Raw genomic sequence first — 22,691 nt, 5'->3', positions numbered from 1 at the left:
CAGCCTTTTAGGCATCTGGCATAATTGAGCTAAGGGCCTTTTTAGAAGAATATTGGATTTCCCTCTCTGCATAACCCATGTATTCATTCCTTTACCTTTGGCTATTATTTCTGCTTCTCTCCATTTGTACAGAATGAATGGGCTATTTCTACCACTGGGCAATATAAGCGCATTCACCATTAACCCCATTTTGGCTTGAGGGAGTGAAAGCAGGACTCACTCAATCAGGCCCTTAGGAAAATTGACATAAACGTGTAAAAGTAGAGTTACAGTTTCTTGCCTAGGACCCATGCCTGCTTCTGATTGTAGTTGCAGCCCAGTCCTGTGACTACTGTTTACATCAGGTAGGGGAAGAAAGTTGAGGTGATGGCTGAGGAAAAGAAAAATATATAATTATACCATCATCTTCCCCCAATGGGGAGAACTGCATAGTCAAAGCAGCATCCTCTCCCACGCCCTCTCCCTCAGATCCACCAAAAAAGCAGAAGGATCTATCTAATGGGGAAATGCCTTTGGCGCCTGTCACAGTGAGTGTGAGCAAACACTTGTGAGGGCACATAAGCAAGTCTGTTAATGCCTCTATCTCCCCCTGTTTTAGACAAATCAATGCTTTAACTGCCTATTCCAGTTCTCTACCAAACCATTCCTCTGAGGATGAGCATTGTGTTGCTCAGTGCAGGACCTTCTGTTCTGACTCTTTTGTTGTAGTGTGAGCATTGGCATGTACCACCTGATAACATCACTCCAGTCCATAGTCAGTATCTATTCCTGTCAGGACTTAGGTATAGCCCACTGGGGCCCCAGCATTAGTCCAGTGTAATCCACTTGCCAGCTTTCCCCCTGGGGAATCCACTCCACGGCCATCAGCAGTCTGTGTCTCTCTCGTCGACAGACAGAACAGTTCTTCTTGGCATTTTGTGTCTCAGAGGGCACAAGAGGAATGCATGCAGACTCAGTCCATTACTACAGTCCGTGGACCGAGGAGGCCACCTCAGGCAAGCACATTAGTATATCCAAACTCATCGATTCCAGTCATCTTACAAATCTGAAGATTGGTTTTTCTGATGGGCATTGACATATCCTACTTTAATTCAGTCTTCAAATTTCCATAGTGATTTCCATAGGGCCATGCCCCATCTGGGCATCCTTCTGATAGGCCAGTTTTCCATTGCCTTTTGGCCTGACCATATGGCCAAGCTATTGGTCACCACCCATGCATCAGTAAAAACCCAAACGGCATGCAATATAGGGGCATGGAGCTAGTTTATTTTTACCTTCTTTGATCAGAGTGATGGTCTTCCAAACAGGAAACTATCTCTTCATCTTGGAACTGTCATCTAAAAGCTAAGCCGCTCTTTATTGGTCAGTCAAGAGCTGTTTATAGGGCCCTGTCCCAAGTGGCAGTGGAATCAGTAGCTCCTCATGTGATTCCAAAGTCAGTCCTAGAGAAAATGAGTGTACTTGCCCACGAATACACTGAACAAGTCTTTGCAATCCCCTCACAGCATGCTCCTGTGCAAACCATTTCCATTTTATTATGGAACTCATCTGGGCTTTCCCCTCCCTATTAGAATGTCCCTCTACTGTCACCCAAGATATTATGGGTATTTCAGGTTTCAAGATTATTTTATGTCCTTCAGTTGTAGGGCAGAGTCAGTTAATGTCCGATAGCAAGATAATAATTGCTCCTCATATGGAAATTCTCTAGTCCGTTATCCCAGCAGTGGTCACTGGGAGGGGATCACAGGGTTTTGCCATAAACCCCAGTCTACACTCTACATGGGTCTACTGTAGTGAGAATTTGTCTGTACCAACACTTAAGCTTCTATTTTATACTCTGTAGGTTCTGACATTTTTACTGCTTCCCATTTAGCAATTAGTATTGCTTGAAGGGTGGACTTACGTACCTTCTGTTTTATGCCAGGCAAGGGAAACATTCCTCAGTCAGACCCAATATCCATCCCCATAATATGTTCAGGTAAAACAGACACAGCCACTTCACACAGAGCCTGCATAAACATTCCAGTTTTCATCCAAACTTTCCACCTTAATCTGATTAACTCATGCATTTTTGTTATTTTCTCAGTTTAATTGTAGGCTCTTTGAGGTCCTGTCTCACCCACAGATTTGGGTGCTACACAGTTCATGAAGTTCTTTTGTCAAGGAGCCCAGGAAACTTCCCTTCCTCCCTCCCCAATCATTCCACCCACTCATGTGCATAAGGCTTTGGGTCCCCCAGCAGAGCCTTGAGCCAAGATACACTGGCCCCTTTGTCAGTCTTTATCTAGGTGAGTCTGCTTGACTGTCATCCCAAGTGACTCCCAGTTGGGTTTCTCACTGTAGTCTTTGCCTCCTGACTTTTAAAATTGCTCCAAACTGGGTTAAATAGAGTGGAAAGACATGTTTGAGGACCCACGTCCAATTGGTCCACTCATCCTTTGATGGTGCTCCATTAAGACTTTTGTTTCAATGCCATTAAGGTCAGCTTTATTCATCCCATTCCTCAGAACCATGCAAAGATTTCCATTCTGCTGGAATGAGTCCCTTGACTCTCCCTTCTGCCTTTTGCCACTGTTTAAAGTTAGTCTATTTTTTTTTTTTAATTTATTTATTATTTTTGGCTGCGTTGGGTCCCCGTTGCTGCACGCGGGCCTTCTCCAGTTGCGGAGAGCGGGGGCCACTCCCCGTCGCGTGCGCGGGCCTCTCTTGTTGCCGAGCACAGGCTCCAGAGTGCGCGGGCTTCAGTAGATGTGTTGCGCGGGCTCAGTAGTTGTGGCGCACGGGCCCAGCTGCTCCGCGGCATGCGGGATCCTCCTGGGCCAGGGCTCGAACCCGTGTCCCCTGCATCGGCAGGCAGACTCTCAACCACTGTGCCACCAGGGAAGCCCATAAAGTTAGTCTATTTTTTAATTAGCATCTATAAGACCCGTAAGGGGAAACTGAGACAGAAAAATCTCATAAATCATTTTGGGGCGCTGTTTGATTTGGCAGCAGTTAGGTTACATGGCGTGTCCATGCAAAAGAGGCCCTTTAATCACAGCACTTACCATGTCTTGGGTAAGGGGCATACTCTGTGGATTAAAATCCTGTTCTCCATAAAGCCAGTGTGGCATGGCTTGTGTGCAAAGCATTTCAGCTGCTTCATCTGAGATGTACTAGTTGGCATTTATAGGGGGAGTCAGACAGTCTTTCTTCTCAGGGGAAACAGACTTCACAGGGCCTTTTATCCAGCCCACAAGGCTGTTGGGAATAACCTTTGGTGTGCCTGAATCATGCACAGCCTTCTGTGATTGTTCCATAGTGAGATGTGGGTCCTGGATCAGAGCAAACACACTCTTCCACTTTGCAGCCTTCAAAGCCAAAGACACAGCCCCCACATTAATCCCTCACGTGCCATTTCAGTACAGGTTTTTCAGGAAGCTGATGATACCAATCCAGAAAATGAGACAACTGCACACTCTACCTCCTGGTTTCAGTAAGTTCTTCGTTTTGCCATCCTCGACTTGGACTACCTTTTTGATGACCAGAGGTCTCAGAGGTCCTCTCTCCTGCCCAAAATCTGAGCTTGTCAACACCAAGATCTGACTCAGAACTTTCTTTCAATTCGGTTTTAGCTATTACAGATAACAGTAAAGAGCAGGCTACATACTGAACTTTTTTCTTGTTATTTTACAATTCTTATGCATCCAGTGAGCCAAAACCCCAGGAGCTGGGTCCATCATCTCTAAACTATATTGTTCACCTTTGAGTAAGGGACTGCAGCACAACTGCTATTCCATACTGTAAATGACCTTGTGGCCACCCAGGAATCAAAAAATCCTCACCCGCCAACCTTTTATCCTTTCTCTTCCCAAACCACATGTCTCAGTGGGTCAGGGTCCTTGTAGTGGATCCCCCATTTCTGACACCAAATGCTCTGTTTCCCCCCCCAATCTGGGCATACGTTAATGTGAGTCTGATGGTCACCACCCAGAGTTAGCATCAGATCCCACAAGGTAGGACAAAGTCCTCCACAAGACTCTCCTTCCATCAGACACCAGATGCAATTTGGGGATCCCTAGCCACCCACACTTCTGATGGACTGGCTGTATATTTAGGGGTTCCCACAACCCCTGGGTTTCAATAATTCCCTGGAAACAATTCATAGAACTAAGGGAAGCACTATCCTTACACTTACAGTTTTATTATAAAGGATACACACAGGTGAGGTCTGAGAGGGTTCTGGATGCAGACCTTCCATGTCCCCTCCCTGTGGAGCCCTAACACATCAGCCTCCCACCACGTGTTCGCCATCCTGGAGGTTCCAGTGTGTATGGGTGTCCAGAGTTTTTACTCGTGTTTCATTAGGTAGGCACGATTAATCAAATCATTGGCCTAATGACTGAAGTCAATCTCCAGCCCCCTCCCCTCTCCCTGGAGGTCACTTTGGCTTGAAGTTACAACCATCTAATCCTGCAGTTGGCCTTTCAGTCCCATCCTAAAGCCATCCAGGGATCCAAAATGAGTCACCTCTTTGGCCTAACAAAGGCTATCTTAGCATGCAGCAAATTCCAAGGATTTTTGAAGCTTTGTGCCAGGAGCCAGGGACAGAGACCAGACACCATCTTTATTATACTATAGGATGTATGTCCAAATTTATCAAACTGCAAACCTTCAGTATATACAGTATACTGTATGCTAAGCACACCTCAATAAACTGGGACAAAATACTGTTGCCATCCAGGAAAACATTCACAGGGTTCTAAATGGACAAAACTGTGGCTTCAGAATCACTATTACTGAGACATTAAGTATTCGTTTAATAATAAATCTCCACTCGGAGTTGGCCTTTACGTTCCCCTCATTTTGGTTGATCAAATACAAGAAAAGAATCTGTAACTATTTGAGTTATGAGAAATGGGAGGCTTGAGAACGTGGGGATATTCTGCAAAGTTGTACAACCAGCAAATAGGGAACCAGGCCCTGTAGATTTTACCCTTCAGTTCCAAATCCTGTGGACTTTCTCTGGGGCCTCTGCTTCTTGGGACAGACTCTAAACTTCTCCTATGAGTTTGGCATATCAATTATGACTTTAATCCTTGTTCCCAATCCTTGTGTGGGATGCTCGGCAGGGCTGAGATTGCAGTAATCCCAGCCCTTGCTCCTTCAGATACTTTAACATTAAAGGGGTACTTTCTCAAGGGTGCCTCCTTGCTGTCCCTCTCCACATTCCCAAAGCTTCTTCTTTTTTTTTTTTCAAAGCTTCTTTTTGTTATTACAGGAGGCTTCAGAATTAATCCTCCCCCATCTCAGCTGGGCACTGGGGCAGCATTCCTTCCTTTTGCAGGAGCCCCAGGTGAACCCACATGTCGCACCCAGTTCTGGAGGAATCTGAGAAAGGAGGATCCTCCAGGGATAAATGAAGGACATTCACTCCAACTTTCACCAACTAAGGTCTAGTATTTTGCTTCAGAAAATGTTGGCAAGAATAGGAAATGCCATTCTGATGTGGAAAATCAGTCTCCCATCACTTATGCCAGCCCTGGTTTCTGTGTGCTGGGCACGAAACACTGTACAGAGATCTCCTTCAGGGACCGAGCATCAGGGTAGGCGCTGGGCTCCCTTCCTGGGAGGATGAAGGGGAGGTTGTGCATTGCAAGGTGGGGAACGGGGAACTCAGCAGTGGGACAGGAACATCGCCACTCATGTCCCTGTCACACCTGCCAGAGGAAATAGGGTCTGGGTTTCTTCTGAAGCCTTAGCAAGTAACAAGTCAAGGGAGTTGTTTGAAGTCAATGCAAATATAAAATGAGGCAGAGTCTGACTTGAGGATCCTTTTGTTTCATGGCTCCTGTGTGAAATGCATGGCATTTTAATAGAATTTGATTGTCCTACAGGAGTGTTGAAATTTTTCCCCACAAAATAAAAAGAGGAGACTACTTGATTAAAAAGATCAATTTTTTCCCCCAGAAGCAAGTTTCTCATAACAAGATTGTCCTAGAAATCCTTCATCTCTAGATCACAGATTCCCAGGGGTGCTTGAGGGGACCCTGGCTGTGTGTGATTAAAGGTTACAGTGAGAGATACCAAGAGCAGCTGCTCAGTGGGTTCCATAGGAGACATCATGGCCCAGAACCTTGGGCAGGACCTTGAGAGGAAAAAGATATGGAGGGACACAAGAAAGACACAAGAGTACCCAGGCCATGGGAAGGAAGAGGGGTGATAGATTCCAAAGTCTTCAGATGGGAAAAATCAGTACAGCCTCACCACCTGTGTCCAGCCATGGCCATCTCTACCTCTGTGCTCCTTCCATGTGGGGATGAAGGGGGATGAGGTGCAGTGGCTGCAGTGAGAATAACAGGGACATCCAACTTAGTGTCTGCAGAGAGGAGCTTCCTTCCTATTCTGTTGTCTTCTCCATCAACTGCAACATACCCAGCACTTTGCATCATAGCAGTTGGTGGGAGGCAGAGAAGAGGAGTCAGGTCTGACATGGGTCAGCAAGAATGGACTACAGGGTCCGGCCAGAGACAGGAGGCTCTGAGACCTCTTCTCCCTCATGCTGGGACAGGGACCAGTTTTTACTTTTCATCAGCTTCCAGAGGTTGCATGACTGCTACTCCTTTTCTAGACAATATTAACCAAGGGTTGTCTGGCCCAGAAAAGCATTTAAACTGAAGAGAGCTCACAGCATGTGGCCAGGCAGCTGTAGAACACTCCAGGTGCAGTGGAGGTGGGGAGGGGCGCAGGCACTAGCACCGGGCAAGCTCAGCAAAGACATGAGGGATGTTCCCAGAGTCGAGGTGGTCCTTGCTACTCTTCTCTATGACTGAGAGGCATCAATCTGAGAGTTTCTTCGAAATCGTCTTGGAATTCTCAGGCCCAAACTCTGTGTCCTCCCACTCGTGGGGACAGGAACCTTGGACGTAGGTGACCAGTGCAAGGGCACTGCCTGTATCTTCCTCATCAATTCTCACCCCAGTGCTCAGCCCTGGACAACCCGTCTCAGGCCCCATAAATGTCTAATGTACATCCCCCCACCCCGGACTGGGATCCAGTTCAGGAGTGGAAAGGGTCCCTCCTCAGCTTGTCCAGGCCTGCTGGGTCCACACCAAGCCAGGGGCCTGCCCAGGCTCTAATCCAGATCAGGAATGAGACGGGTGGGCTCCTGAAGCATCCCTCCCTCACCCCTGACCCTGCTGTTCTGATTACATCTAGCACAGGTGTGCCCGGCCTTGCTCTTCATCTCTGCCGACAGGTGGGCCCCCTGCTGGGAATCCCCTAGGACCTGGGTGTTGACCTTACTGTCTTTGTCCCCAGGGCCTCACTTAAGGCCTGGCACGTGTGCCTGAGTCCAGGAAGAACCTACAAATGCGTTGTCAGATAAGACCAGCAAACTATACTTAGAATGAACGAGGCGGAGCGAGGGAGACTATGTCTTCCTCATCTTTGGATTCTATAGCTGTGACATCCAGTGTGGTGTTCCCTTGCCAGATTTGCCTGTTTATAACTAACTAATTAATTAATTATAAATAAAATGAACATTCAGTCCATCCATCACACCAACCACGTTTCAAGTGCCTTATAGAGTTATGTGCTAGCGGCCACTATATTCAACAAGGTAGAGAGGATTATTTCCATCCTCACAGGACACTGTCTTGTGCAGCTGACCTGATCTGGGCACAGGTCTGTTGGCTGAACTCATCTAATTCAAAGTGTTTCCATCACAGGTGGAATTTCAGGTTGATAAATTTGCAGGTGAGAGTGGTACTTATCTGGTGGGAATTGGGGTAGTGAGAAGTTGAAGAGGGATCCTCTCATTAGAAGATTTGCAGCTATGATCTTGGGGAAGGGCTCTGGCTCCAGGGAGCTCAGGGAAGGCTGAGAACCCAGAGGAAAGAGCCGGGTGATGCTGAGTGAGCCAGCATGGCCTCCACTGGAGTAGAAGGAAGGAGTGAGCCACTCTCTCTAACAACTTTATTGCTCAAGTTTCTGTTTCTAAAGAATGGCTTGAGGAGAGCATAAATGACTCAAGCAGCGAGGATGAAGACTCTCCAGGTAGGGAACAAGGCTCAGCTGCTTTAGTCGGCTGAGGAAGAAAGGTGTAAAATCAGAAGGAAGAGGAAACGTGGAGGCTTGTTTTGTGTTTTCCGTATTTTTTTTAATTAATTAATTAATTAATTAACTTTTGGCTGCGTTTTATTTTTGGCTGCCATTGGGTCTTCATTGCTGTGTGCGGGCTTTCTCTAGTTTCAGCAAGCGGGGGCTACTCTTTGTTGCGGTGCGCAGGCTTCTCATTGCAGTGGCTTCTCTTGTTGCAGAGCATGGGCTCTGGGTGCGCGGGCTTCAGTAGTTGTGGCTCGCGGGCTCTAGAGCGGAGGCTCAGTAGTTGTGGCGCACGGACTTAGTTGCTCCGCGGCACGTGGGATCTTCCCTGACCAGGGCTCGAACCCGTGTCCCCTGCATTGGCAGGCTGATTCTTAACCACTGCGTCACCAGGGGAGTCCCATGTTTTCTGTATTTTAACGACCTAATAGGAAGAGGTATTACCTCTGTGGGCTTTGAGGGTGCTGTGTTTGTAATCACCTTTTCTTGCTTTGTTATTTAAGATAATCATTTCCAGGAGACCAGTTCTTGCTGCCTTTGCCACTGCCAAACACCAGAACCTTTGCTTACGTTTGGGTGGCATCTCTTGGGAATAAAGCACGAGTGTTATTGGGTTGGGGTTTGGGGGTTGAGCTGGGATGAGGCCATCTGGTGGGACACGACTCCCTCATGAACACTTGAACCTGGAGACACAGTTCTTCGTGTGTGATCCCGGTGCTGGGTGAGAAGCAGACGCTCTCCCTCTGCACATTCAGGTCTTGTGGCGGCACCCTCATGGCCTGCCCTCAGGTTTACTCCTGGTTTAAGGGCGCTCCCAGGGGTGGGGAGGTTAGAGATGATGTCCTCCCAGCTTCCTGCACGGGCTCCTGGGTCCTCCTGGAGAGGTGAGGGGGGAGCACACCCTGGAGCCCATTTCTCGCCTGCGCTCCTCACCCACAACCCAAATCCTGGGACCAGGAATAAGGCCCATGTTCAGCTGCCCCTCGAGCCCCTCCATGGCTGGCAGGAATTCTCGAGGATGCTGTGAAGGGTTGCCGGGCTGGCTCCACACACTTGCCCTCAGAGCCCTGCTGACCTGGTCCTCTGGGATTGACCTGCCCCAGGACAGAGCGTCTGGGAGGCAGGGCCAGGGGGTCGCTTCTCCTCTCAGAACCCACCGCTGCAGCCCGGCAGCGCTGCCCCTGCTCCCCCATACCCCAGCCATGCCCACCCTGTGCCCTTCTCCCCAGTCCTTCCAGGACTCTGGGAGAATCTAGCAGGTACTGTTTACTCATGTGGGCATATATCCTCCTGCTGGAGAACTCTTGTTGCATCACTTGCAGACCAAGAGAATTTGGACAAGTTACTTTACCTTTAATCTTGTGTTCATCCCCTCTAAGGAGCTAGAAAACTTACAGGGTTGTTGTGAGGACTAAGTGTCTAGCAAGTAGCTAAGGTCATCGCCTCAGGCACAGGACAGGTAAATTGTATGTGGAATTGGCTGCCATTCTCTCCCAGGAGGCCCATCGAAACCCTGGGTCCATGACAGGTGCTTCCTGCATTTGGTTGGATTGGTTCATTGATCCATTGATTGATTAGGGAGAGTGGCAGGACACCCACAGTTGTTCCTGCAATGTTCCCATATGTTGGAGAACAATATGGTTGGTGGAGGTTGTCAAGGAGAAGGGACTTTAAGCCGACAAGGCAGGGAAGAAGGAAGGAAGAGGAGGGAGCTGGGAGGAGGGCAGTGTTATGCACAGAAAGCCGTGGAGATGTGACTGGCTGTCGGAGGCACAGGAGGACACAGGCATGGTGTCCTGGTCATAGTTACAGAATTCGAGGGCTGGAAAAGGGGCCCTAGAGATCCTAGACCCTCTCCCTCATTGCAGAGGTGAAGCCATGAAGGCCCTGGGAGAGATGGGGACAGAAGGGGCCCCGAGTCCTGACCTTGACTCTGATTCTCAGCTCTCCTTTCGCATGCCCCCACCCCTAGCATCATTGCTGTCCTTGGGCACTAAAACACTCCTTTGCTGACAGTGAAGACTCTGAACGGGAGGGCAACAATCTGCATGTAACTTACTTACTCTTTCATCTCCTTTACATTTTCTCTCTTTTTCTAATCCATAAGCTCCTCTATGTAGCTCTTCCCCGTCCCCTCCTTCCTTCTTTTTAATGATTCTCATCCAGAAGGACCTGTTCTCATCCAGGCACTTGAGGTCCTGGGATCTTCTATAAAATCTGTACAAACCCTCTGCAGCCGTCCTCCTCCACTTTCTTAGCATTGCCCTGGCTCCAGAGTCCCCGCCCACCACCCTGTCTGTGTCACTGAATCGTGTTGAGCAACCCTGAGTGCCCCCCTCCCTGGGGCAGGAGGCAGGTCAGAGTCAGAAGGACTGGGCCCACCCTGCTGGAGCCACCCCAGCCCCACCTGTGAAGTCTGGCTCTGCCCTGCCCCCTCCCACCACTACCACCAATGGGTGTAGTCCTGCCCTGGGCGCTTCTGACATGTGCCATTGTTTTCTCTCCAGCTGTCAAGAAATTCTCTCCTACTCTATTAGAATGAAGGAAGGAGATAAAGTGGAAGAATAAGAGGAAATGGGAGTATGAAACAAGTAAACTGCGGAGGGGAGGGGAGGCAAATAAGGGCAGGTGGGTTCCATTGCTTCCTAACTTTCTTTCTGGCACTTTGGTAGAACCAGCAAAACTGAGGAGCACACTGGGGTGACCAGTATTGCATGCAAGGGAGACAAGAGGATGGTAAAAACCCATGCAGACAAATGAAGGGTGCCCTGAGAACATCTTTCCTGGAAGCGATAACCCACTCCACATAAACTTTTAAGGTTGCTGGGCCAAAGCCTCCAGTGGCTCCTCCATTTGGAGGAGAGGGCTGTAGGTTACTGTAAGGCCACCTGTGCCTGACTCCAGGCTGCGTTGTTCACATCATACACGTTTGTAAGAGTCTTCCAGGATTTATTTAATATCCTGGTAGTGCGGGACCCAGCTCTGCTCCACCAACCCCCTTAACATCAGCAAGGGGGCATCCCCCACTCAGCGGCTGAATGCTAGATCCGCTAACATTGGATATGATGAGATAGCATGGCGTGACCCTGACCCTCCCCCTCCTTCAGGCCTCCTGGGAAAAGGGTGAGAAGGACAGAGGCACCTGGGACTCCTTCTCCTGCAATCAGGACAGCTCACCTGGGCCAGCTTTGAGCCCTGTCTGCCCGTAGTAGTCTCAGCATCAAGTAGGGGACTCTGCAGGATCCACACCCAGCTGGGAGGGAGCCAACCCCTGGGGGCCCCTCAGCCTCTACAGAGCCCTGCGGAGGGCCTGAGTCACCTCATGGCAACGTTTCTCAGGCTGAGGTTCTGTAGATTGGTCACATGTATGTAAAAACAAAACACACACACAAAAATGGAAGGAAACTCAATGCCATACTCATTTGGGATAGGGTAAGGGGGAAGAATTATAAATTGCTTATGTTTCTTTAATTTCCAAATTTGTAAATAAGTAAAAAAAATTATATATTTGATTATATTTCATTTTTTATTTATTTTAAATTTTATTTATTTATTTATTTATTTATTTATTTATGGCTGTGTTGGGTCTTCGTTTCTGTGCGAGGTCTTTCTCCAGTTGCGGCAAGTGGGGGCCACTCTTCATCGCGGTGCGCGGGCCTCTCACCGTCGCGGCCTCTCTTGTTGCGGAGCACAGGCTCCAGACGCGCAGGCTCAGCAATTGTGGCTCACGGGCCCAGCCTCTCCGCGGCATGTGGGATCCTCCCAGACCAGGGCTCGAACCCGTGTCCCCTGCATTGGCAGGCAGATTCTCAACCACTGCGCCACCAGGGAAGCCCCTCATTTTTTATTTATTTTTTAAATATTTATTTATTTGGCTGCATCAGGTCTTGGTTGTGGCATGTGGGATCTTTAGTTGCAGCACTCAGGATCTTTAGTTGTGACATGCGGACTCCTATTTGCGGCATACAAGCTCTTAGTTGGGGCATGTGGGATCTAGTTCCCTGACCAGGGATCGAACCTGGGCCCCCTGCATTGGGAGCACGGAGTCTTAGCCACTGGCCCACCAGGGAAGTCCCTATTTCATTATATTTTATTTTATTTTGTTATTATTATTTTTAAAATAAATTTTATTTATTTATTTATTTATTTATATGTTGGCTGCGTTGGGTCTTCGTTGCTGCACGCGGGATTTTTCTAGTTGTGGCGAGCGGGGGCTATTCTTCGTTGCGTTGTGCGGGCTTCTCATTGTGGTGGCTTCTCTTGTTGCGGAGCTCGGGCTCTAGGCGCACAGGCTTCAGTAGTTGTGGCATGTTGGCTTGGTAGTTGTGGCTCGCAGGCTCTAGAGCACAGGCTCAGTAGTTGTGGCACATGGACATAGTTGCTCCGCAGCATGTGGGATCTTCCCAGACCAGGGCTCGAACCCGTGTCCCCTGCATTGGCAGGCAGACTCTTAACCAGTGCACCATGAGGGAAGCCCTCATTATATTTTACATAGCAGTGTTTCCTATAACCTTTTCACATTGGAGTACTTAGGCCATAAGCCTTATTTTTTTATTACCACTGAATAATCTATCTCAGAACTGAATGAAGCAAGCAAGGCTTGGTGGGGATGTTAGGAAAAAAATTATTGGGGGTAAAATGTGACTTAACAATTAATTGTTCATTTCCGCTGTGCGGGTCTCCTGATGGGTCGGGTTGAGCAGGGCTGGAGGGACAGGGTCACTACTCCCACCTGTGTCATCAGACCTCCCACTCCTCACAGTGCCCAGGTGGGAGGGACCCACACTTTTCACCCTGGAGCCCCAGAGCCTTCCCTTTCCTCTGCATCACTTTCACTGTTCAGGGGACCGGTCACTTGAACGCCGCCCGGCCAAATGCCCAGGTTAAATCGACCCTGTAGGACATGTCTCTCTGCTACCAGAGCACATTTGGCAAAGAGCAGCAAACAGGCCCCACCCAGTGCCCTGGGGATGTGACCCCTGGGGATGTCAGGGCCCAAAGTCACTTCCAGGGTCTGAGTAGCCCCCTGGGTCCCACACACCGACCCGAGGGAGCCCACCTCCCCGCTGACTCCAGTCCCTGCCTTTGTGCGGCAGGTTCTGGTCTGACACCTGTGAAGACCGTGACCTGGAGGCCTCAGCCTGAGACTCAGAGGGGATGGAGCTTGTACAGTGTCTGGAAGCTTAAATGAGACACGAGGCCAAGGAAGGAGGGCCGCCTCTCTGCTCCTCCTCTCCTGAGTCAGCTATTTAGTGCCGGTTATCGCCTGTCTGAACTGTACAGATTCAGCATAATTTTAGATATACGTTTTATTTTTAACACTGGAGGCTTTTACATCAAGCAAAATTGATCTCCTACTTGGTTTAATTTTTAAACATTTCTATGTAAAATAACACACAAGTATAGGAAAGCACCCTCAGCAAAGGGAGGGCTCAGTGAATTACAATGGGCGCTCCACTCTGGGAAGCAGTAGTTTTTCCCTCTGTAAAAGCCCAGATGCTTCTGAGAAGCTCCTCTCAGCTTCCTTACTCTGGCCCCAGACCTCCACAGCGGAAATCCCAAAGGGACTGGATTCTCCCAGCCCTCCAGCGCCCTCCACTACTTTCTGAGTGTGCTGCCACACTAATTTTGAGTTATCTGTGTGTAAATCATTGCACTTGGAATATACACGGAGTAACTGATTTCATGCTTATAACCGAATAAGTTAGCACTTATTCTTCTCCCCTTCTACAGGGGCTGCCAGGGTGCTGGGGACGGCCTGTATATTGAACTGAGTGTTAGTAATAGATGTGTTTATATTTACAAGAAACCATAAAGCTCTACGCTTAAGATCTGTGCCCTGTACAATACACCAAGTAAACTTCAATTAGAAAGAGATGCAAAAAAAATTTTCCCACAAAACAAACTTCAGGCCCAGGTGGCTTCCTCTGATTTCTACCAAACATTTAAGACACAAATGATGCCCGTCTGCTACACACTCTTCCAGAGAACAGATACAGAGGGAACACACCCACACTGCTTTCATCGGACCAGGAGAATACTGATGTCATACCAGCAGCAGATAGTACAGGACAGGAGAAATTACAGGCTAAACACTTCTGAATGTCGATGTCAAAATCCAAAAGCAAATATTAGCCGTCTAAATCTAGAGGTTTTTAGAAAGGGAGGAAGCTGGGATTTCATGGCGGTATTTCCAGTGGTTAATGTGGACAGGATCACTGGGTGTTTGGGTGCTGCCTGGGAACGTGGAGAGAAGGGGCAATGCCATCGGGTTAGTGGAATGAACGTCTGGTGACAGAGATTAGGAGGGCCTGAGTCATCCTCAGAGACAGTCCTGGGATGGGGTCTCTAGGCTGTGGCTATGGAGGGGTCCCTCCAGGAGGACATGGGCCTCTCTCCTGTGCCGCTGCAGGGTCTACGGATGGATGAGGAGTTTGTAGGGGCTGGATTTTGATGAGGAAGGATGAGCAGGGAAGGTGCGCCCTCAGAGCCAGTGCAGCCACGGCCCCTCCCCAGCCAGGCCGTAGCCCAGGCTACTCTGACAGCTGCTCACATCAATGGTCAGGCGACAGTGGGGCACGCCAGCTTCACCCACTAAACCACCAAGCACGGCCCAGCAGGCCACTGTCCTCACTAATCAGCAGTAACTGTGCATCCAGGGCTGGTTGTTGAAGACCAAGCTAATTTGTTAGAGACGTGCCACGTGGGCAGCTGGCTTGGAGAGACCGGGGCTCTGAGCCACGTGGAGACAAGCCGACCACTGGTCAGACCACCAGGAGGCTCACCCGGTGTGTGACGATGCTGAGGGAGGAGGGACGTAGATGGGACCCCCTGATCCTTCAAGGGACCTTCTTTCAGGGATATTTAACAGCTGTGGGGTCAGGGATCAACATGTAAGGGAGGCAGCTGGGTCAGGCATGGGCCCTCCTGTTGGCTCAGACCCCTCCTGTCCTTGGAGCAACCATGGGGCAGGCAGGAGGATTGGGGGGATGGAGGGAGGGGAGCCCTGGGCTTAGGAGTCCAGGGCACCATCTAGAGGATTCAGGGGTTCAGGGATTTCCATCCCAGGAAACCAACTACATTCCTGTCCCACATCCATCTGTCATCAGCTTTGCGACTCCGGGAAAGTCACTTAAAATCTCAACATTTTAGTGCCATGTACCATAAAATATGGATCACAGCACCTGCCGTGAGTTCCCTACGGGGCTGATGTGGGGACCACAGGAGATGATAACAGATATTCTTCACAAGCTCTAAAGCATCACACCCATAACCTTCCCCGCTCCCCTGCCCTGTGGCATCCAGGTCCCCTCTCTGGAGGCAGCACTACCACATTTCTTGCTTATTCTTCCAGACATGTAATATTTGAACATTTAAGTAGCACTTATGAAGTACCCATCATTTTTCGTCAGGGTCTACCTGATTTGTTGTATTAAGCTTCATCATGTAATACTAATAAGTGGGCCCTATTAACCTTTCCATTATCACAGAACAAGGAACTGAGGACAGAGGGTCTGCATAACTTTCCCAGGTTCATGTCGCTTCTGGTATGATTTGAATCCAGACCATCAGGCACCAGCCCCCACTCTCTCGCTCACTGTGCTGTGCTCCCTTTCTATATTATCTCACTAAATAAAGTCATGTCCCCGTGCAGTCAGCCCGCTGGCTATTTTAAGTGCACACCACATTGCAACACCCTCTTCCCAAGGCCAGCTTTGATTCACTTGACTCCCCTAGACTCCCCTAGGAGGCTGGTGAACAAAGAGGACAGACGTGTGACCTGGGAATGAATTGACACCTCCGCATGGTCTTCTCCCAGCGACATATCAATAGTTCTCTCAATTTTTGTTGTGTTTTCCAGGATCATGACTCGGGTACCAAGAAGAAAAGGAAGATTATAAAGGAATCAAACACAGGATGCACAGGAATATCATATCAGATGCGATCAAGATAATCTGCTGGCCATCCGCAGCGGTGGTTCAGACACATCAGAATCAGCATCTGGCCAAACAACAGGGTAAGGACACAAATATCACCCCCACTAACCACTCCATTGAAGATACTGTGGAAATAATACCAGTAAGTAGATTCAGGAGTAATGGCTATAGTTTGTGCAGCAGAGCCTGGATCTGGCTGAGGGAGGGTTGGGCAGGGAAGGTGCCCACTCAGAGCCCGTGCAGCCACTGCCCGCTCTTAGCCAGGCCTTAGTCCAAGCTGCTCAGCTGGTCAGTTTCTAGCCAGTGAGACCCTGGGGGCCTGTAAGCTTCATCTGTTAAGCCACCAGAACACCAGCCCAGTAGACCCTGTTCCCCGCTAATGAATATTAACTGCTCATCGTCCAGGTTTGGTCAGTTGAAGATGACGCTGATTCTCTGTGCAACTGTCATGTGGGCAGTTGGTTTGGAATGTCCTGGGTTCTGAGTCAGGGAGTCAAGTAGACTACTGGTCATTCAGGGTGGTCACCTGACCACCAGGAAGTCTCACTGCAAATCAGCTGCTAGAATCAAGTGCTGAGGGGCAAGGGAGGGGAGATGCACACATATTTGGATACCCCGGTCCATCAGGGGGTCTTCATTTGGGGGAAGGGCATTGTATTTGGGGTCAGCGATTGAAACGTAGAGCCAGGAGTTGGGAGTTGGGTCCAGATTTGAGCCATTCTCCTGGGCCAGGCACCTCCTCCAGGTACCAGCTGTCTCCCTGCAGCATCCTTGGGGCAGGAGGATGTGGGAAAGGGAATGAGGAGAGCTCTTGATTTGTGTATCCAGCGCATGATCTCATGTCCGTGTGTTCAGGAATCTCTACCCCCAGGGAGTCAACTCCCTCCCCTGCCTCAGACCCATCACTCATCAGTGTTGTGACTCTGGGCAAGTTATTCAATCTCTGTAAATTTCAGTGCCCTGAACCATAAAATATGGGCCACAGCCCCTACTCTGTCCACCCCATAGTGCTGATGTGAGAATCCCAAGAAATAACAGATTCTCTCCACTATTGAAAGTTGAGTATGGAAGTTTCTCACTATTATTGTTGAGGAGCGTGTTTCTCTTTTCAGTTCTGTCAGTTTGCTTCATGTACTTTGGAGCTATCTTGTTAAGCGCAAAATGTTTATAACTGTTTCCTCCTTGAGAAGTGGACTCTTTTGTCGCTCTAAAATGTCCTTACTTGTCTCTAGAAAAAATTGTCATAAAGTTTATTTGTCTTATATAATAAAGCCAGTCTAATTCTCTTTTGGTTAATATTTGCTTGGTTTATGTTTTCCCATCTTTTTACTTTAGATCTCTTTGTATCTTGAATTTAAAGTGCAACTCTGTAGATAGCATATAGCTAGATCATAGCTTTTTATCCTTTCTGCCAATGTCTGCCTACTGGAGTGTGTAAACCATGTATGAATACATTTAATTTAATCACTAGTCAGGTAGCATTGAAATCTGTCATTTTGCCATCTGTTTTCTGTATGAGTTATATCTTTTTGTTCTAATATTCCTCTATTGCTGCTTTCTTTTGTGCTGGTTATTTTCTAGTGTACCAATTTAATTCCCATGTTGTTTCTTTTACTATAGATTCTGGGTTATAGTCTTAGTGGTTTCCCTGGGGACAATTAACATCTTAATTTATAGCATTCTAATTTGGATTAATACCAAATTAATTTCAGTGACTTACAGAGACTTTACTCATCTGTGGATCTGTTCCATGTATCCTTCTGTATACTGTTATTGTCATATACATTACATATTTTATATGTTGTGTGTTCAGCAATATAGATTATAATATTCTTGTACTGTCCTTTTTAAGCAGATAGAAGAAAATAGTACATTGTTTATATGTTTATACTATATACATCTTATGTACTTATATTTACACTTTCTTTTCTATTTACATATGTAACAATTTCTTCATGTAGATTTGCGTTACTCTGTTGTCTTTTCATTTCAGCCTAAAGGACTCCATATTTCTTATAGGCCTGGTGATAGCAATGGATTCTCTCAGGTTTTATTTATCTGGGAATGTCTTAATGTCTCCTTCATTACTGAAGGGCATCTCTACTAGAGAATTCTTTTTTTTTTCTTTTACATCTTTATTGGAGAGTAATTGCTTTACAATGGTGTGTTAGTTTCTGCTTTATAACAAAGTGAATCAGTTATACATACACATATGTTCCCATATCTCTTCCCTCTTGCATCTCCCTCCCTCCCACCCTCCCTATCCCCACCCCAGGTGGTCACAAAGCACAGAGCTGATCTCCCTGTGCTATGCGGTTGCTTCCCACTAGCTATCTATTTTACGTTTGGTAGTGTATATATGTCCATGCCACTCTCTCTCTTTGTCACATCTTACCCTTCCCCCTCCCCGTATCCTCAGGTCCATTCTCTAGTAGGTCTGTGTCTTTATTCCCGTCTTGCCACTAGGTTCTTCATGACCTTTTTTTTTTCTTCCTTAGATTCCATATATATGTGTTAGCATACTGTATTTGTTTTTCTCTTTCTGACTTACTTCACTCTGTATGACAGACTCTAACTCCATCCACCTCACTACAAATAACTCCATTTTGTTTCTTTTTATGGCTGAGTAATATTCCATTGTATATATGTGCCACATCTTCTTTATCCATTCATCCAACGATGGACACGTAGGTTGCTTCCATGTCCTGGCTATTGTAAATAGAGCTGCAATGAACATTTTGGTACATGACTCTTTTTGAATTATGGTTTTCTCAGGGTATATGCCCAGGAGTGGGATTGCTGGGTTGTATGGTAGTTCTATTTTTAGTTTTTTAAGGAACCTCCATACTGTTCTCCATAGTGGCTGTATCAATTTACATTCCCACCAACAGTGCAAGAGGGTTCCCTTTTCTCCACACCCTCTCCAGCATTTATTGTTTCTAGGTTTTTTGATGATGGCCATTCTGACCAGTGTGAGATGATATCTCATTGTAGTTTTGATTTGCATTTCTCTAATGATTAATGATGTTGAGCATTCTTTCATGTGTTTGTTGGCAATCTGTATATCTTCTTTGGAGAAATGTCTATTTAGGTCTTCTGCCCATTTTTGGATTGGGTTGTTTGTTTTTTTGTTATTGAGCTGCATGAGCTGCTTGTAAATTTTGGAGATTAATCCATTGTCAGTTGCTTCATTTGCAAATATTTTCTCCCATTCTGAGGGTTGTCTTTTGGTCTTGTTTATGGTTTCCTTTGCTGTGCAAAAGCTTTTAAGTTTCATTAGGTCCCATTTGTTTATTTTTGTTTTTATTTCCATTTTTCTAGGAGGTGGGTCAAAAAGGATCTTGCTGTGATTTATGTCATAGAGTGTTCTGCCTATGTTTTCCTCTAAGAGTTTTATAGTGTCTGGCCTTACATTTAGGTCTTTAATCCATTTTGAGTTTATTTTTGTGTATGGTGTCAGGGAGTGTTCTAATTTCATACTTTTACATGTACCTGTACAGTTTTCCCAGCACCACTTATTGAAGAGACTATCTTTTCTCCACTGTATATGCTTGCCTCCTTTATCAAAAATAAGGGACCATATGTGCGTGGGTTTATCTCTGGGTTTCTATCCTGTTCCATTGATCTATGTTTCTGTTTTTGTGCCAGTACCATACTGTCTTGATTACTGTAGCTTTGTAGTATAGTCTGAAGTCAGGGAGCCTGATTCCTCCAGCTCCATTTTTCGTTCTCAAGATTGCTTTGGCTATTCAGGGTCTTTTGTGTTTCCATACAAATTGTGAAATTTTTTGTTCTAGTTCTGTGAAAAATGCCAGTGGTAGTTTGATGGGGATTGCATTGAATCTGTAGATTGCTTTGGGTAGTAGAGTCATTTTCACAATGTTGATTCTTCCAATCCATCAACATATATCTCTCCATCTGTTGGTATCATCTTTAATTTCTTTCATCAGTGTCTTGTAATTTTCTGCATACAGGTCTTTTGTCTCCTTAGGTAGGTTTATTCCTAGATATTTTATTCTTTTTGTTGCAGTGGTAAATGGGAGTGTTTTCTTAATTTCACTTTCAGATTTTTCATCATTAGTGTATAGGAATGCAAGAGATTTCTGTGCATTAATTTTGTATCCTGCTACTTTACCAAATTCATTGATTAGCTCTAGTAGTTTTCTGGTAGCCTCTTTAGGATTCTCTATGTATAGTATTATGTCATCTGCAAACAGTGGCAGCTTTACTTCTTCTATTCCGATTTGGATTCCTTTTATTTCTTTTTCTTCTCTGTTTGCTGTGGCTAACACTTCCAAAACTATGTTGAATAATAGTGATGAGAGTGGGCAACCTTGTCTTTTTCCTGATCTCAGTGGAAATGGTTTCAGTTTTTCACCATTGAGGATGATGTTGGCTGTGGGTTTGTCATATATGGCCTTTATTATGTTGAGGAAAGTTCCCTCTGTGCCTACTGTCTGCAGGGCTTTTATCATAAGTGGATGTTGAATTTTGTCGAAAGCCTTCTCTGCATCTATTGAGATGATCATATGGTTTTTCTCCTTCAGTTTGTTAATATGGTGTATCACGTTGATTGATTTGCATATATTGAAGAATCCTTGCATTCCTGGAATAAACCCCACTTGATCATGGTGTATGATCCTTTTAATGTGCTGTTGGATTCTGTTTGCTAGTATTTTGTTGAGGATTTTTGCATCTATGTTCATCAGTGATATTGGCCTGTAGTTTTCTTTCTTTGTGACATCTTTGTCTGGTTTTGGTATCAGGGTGATGGTGGCCTCGTAGAATGAGTTGGGGAGTGTTCCTCTCTCTGCAATATTTTGGAAGAGTTTGAGAAGGATAGGTGTTAACTCTTCTCTAAATGTTTGATAGAATTCGCCTGTGAAGCCATCTGGTCCTGGGCTTTTGTTTGTTGGAAGATTTTTTTTTTTTTTTAAACTTTGGGTTTTTATTTATTTATTTATTTATTTATTTATGGCTGTGTTGGGTCTTCGTTTCTGTGCAAGGGCTTTCTCTAGTTGCGGCAAGCGGGGGCCACTCTTCATCGCGGCCTCTCTTGTTGCGGAGCACAGGCTCCAGACGCGCAGGCTCTGTAATTGTGGCTCATGGGCCTAGTTGCTCCGCGGCATGTGGGATCTTCCCAGACCAGGGCTCGAACCTGTGTCCCCTGCATTAGCAGGCAGATTCTCAACCACTGCGCCACCAGGGAAGCCCTGTTGAAAGATTTTTAATCACAGTTTCAATTTCAGTGCTTGTGATTGGTTTGTTCATATTTTCTATTTCTTCCTGGTTCAGTCTCGGCAGGGTGTGCATTTCTAAGAATTTGTCCGTTTCTTCCAGGTTGTCCATTTTATTGGCATAGAGTTCCTTGTAGTAATCTCTCATGATCCTTTGTATTTCTGCAGTGTCCGTTGTTACTTCTCCTTTTTCATTTCTAATTCTATTGATTTGAGTCTTCTCCCTTTTTTTCTTGATGAGTCTGGCTAATGGTTTATCAATTTTGTTTATCTTCTCAAAGAACCAGCTTTTAGTTTTATTGATCTTTGCTATTGTTTCCTTCATTTCTTTTTCATTTATTTCTGATCTGATCTTTATGATTTCTTTCCTTCTGCTAACTTTGGGGTTTTTTTGTTCTTCTTTCTCTAATTGCTTTAGGTATAAGGTTGGGTTGTTTATTTGAGATGTTTCTTGTTTCTTGAGGTAGGCTTGTATTGCTACAAACTTCCCTCTTAGAACTGCTTTTGCTGCATCCCATAGGTTTTGGGTCGTCGTGTCTCCATTGTCATTTGTTTCTAGGTATTTTTTGATTTCCCCTTTGATTTCTTCAGTGATCACTTAATTATTAAGTAGTGTATTGTTTAGCCTCCATGTGTTTGTATTTTTTACAGATCTTTTCCTGTAATTGATACCTAGTCTTACAGCATTGTGGTCGGAAAAGATACTTGATACGATTTCAGTTTTCTTAAATTTACCAAGGCTTGATTTGTGACCTAGGATATGATCTATCCTGGAGAATGTTCCATGAGCACTTGAGAAAAATGTGTATTCTGTTGTTTTTGGGTGGAATGTCCTATAAATATCAATTAAGTCCATCTTGTTTAATGTATCATTTAAAGCTTGTGTTTCCTTATTTATTTTCATTTTGGATGATCTGTCCATTGGTGTAAGTGGGGTGTTAAAGTCCCCTACTATGATTGTGTTACTGTCGATTTCCCCTTTTATGGCTGTTAGTATTTGCCTTATGTATTCAGGTGCTCCTATGTTGGGTGCATAAATATTTACAATTATTATATCTTCTTCTTGGATCGATCCCTTGATCATTATATAGTGTCCTTCTTTGTCTCTTGTAATAGTCTTTATTTTAAAGTCTATTTTGTCTGATATGAGAATTGCTACTCCATCTTTCTTTTGATTTCCATTTGCATGGAATATCTTTTTCCATCCCCTCACTTTCAGTCTGTATGGGTCTGAAGTGGGTCTCTTGTAGACAGCATATATACGGGTCTTGTTTTTGTGTCCATTCAGCCAGTCTGTGCCTTTTGGTGGGAGCATTTAATCCATTTACATTTAAGGTAATTATCGATATGTATGTTCCTATTCCCATTTTCTTAAATGTTTTGGGTTTGTTATTGTAGGTGTTTTCCTTCTCTTGTGTTTCTTGCCTAGAGA

The sequence above is a fragment of the Balaenoptera ricei genome, chromosome 14, assembly GCF_028023285.1.
Source record: "Balaenoptera ricei isolate mBalRic1 chromosome 14, mBalRic1.hap2, whole genome shotgun sequence".
Classification (NCBI taxonomy): domain Eukaryota; kingdom Metazoa; phylum Chordata; class Mammalia; order Artiodactyla; family Balaenopteridae; genus Balaenoptera; species Balaenoptera ricei.
This window is presented reverse-complemented; position numbering follows the sequence as displayed.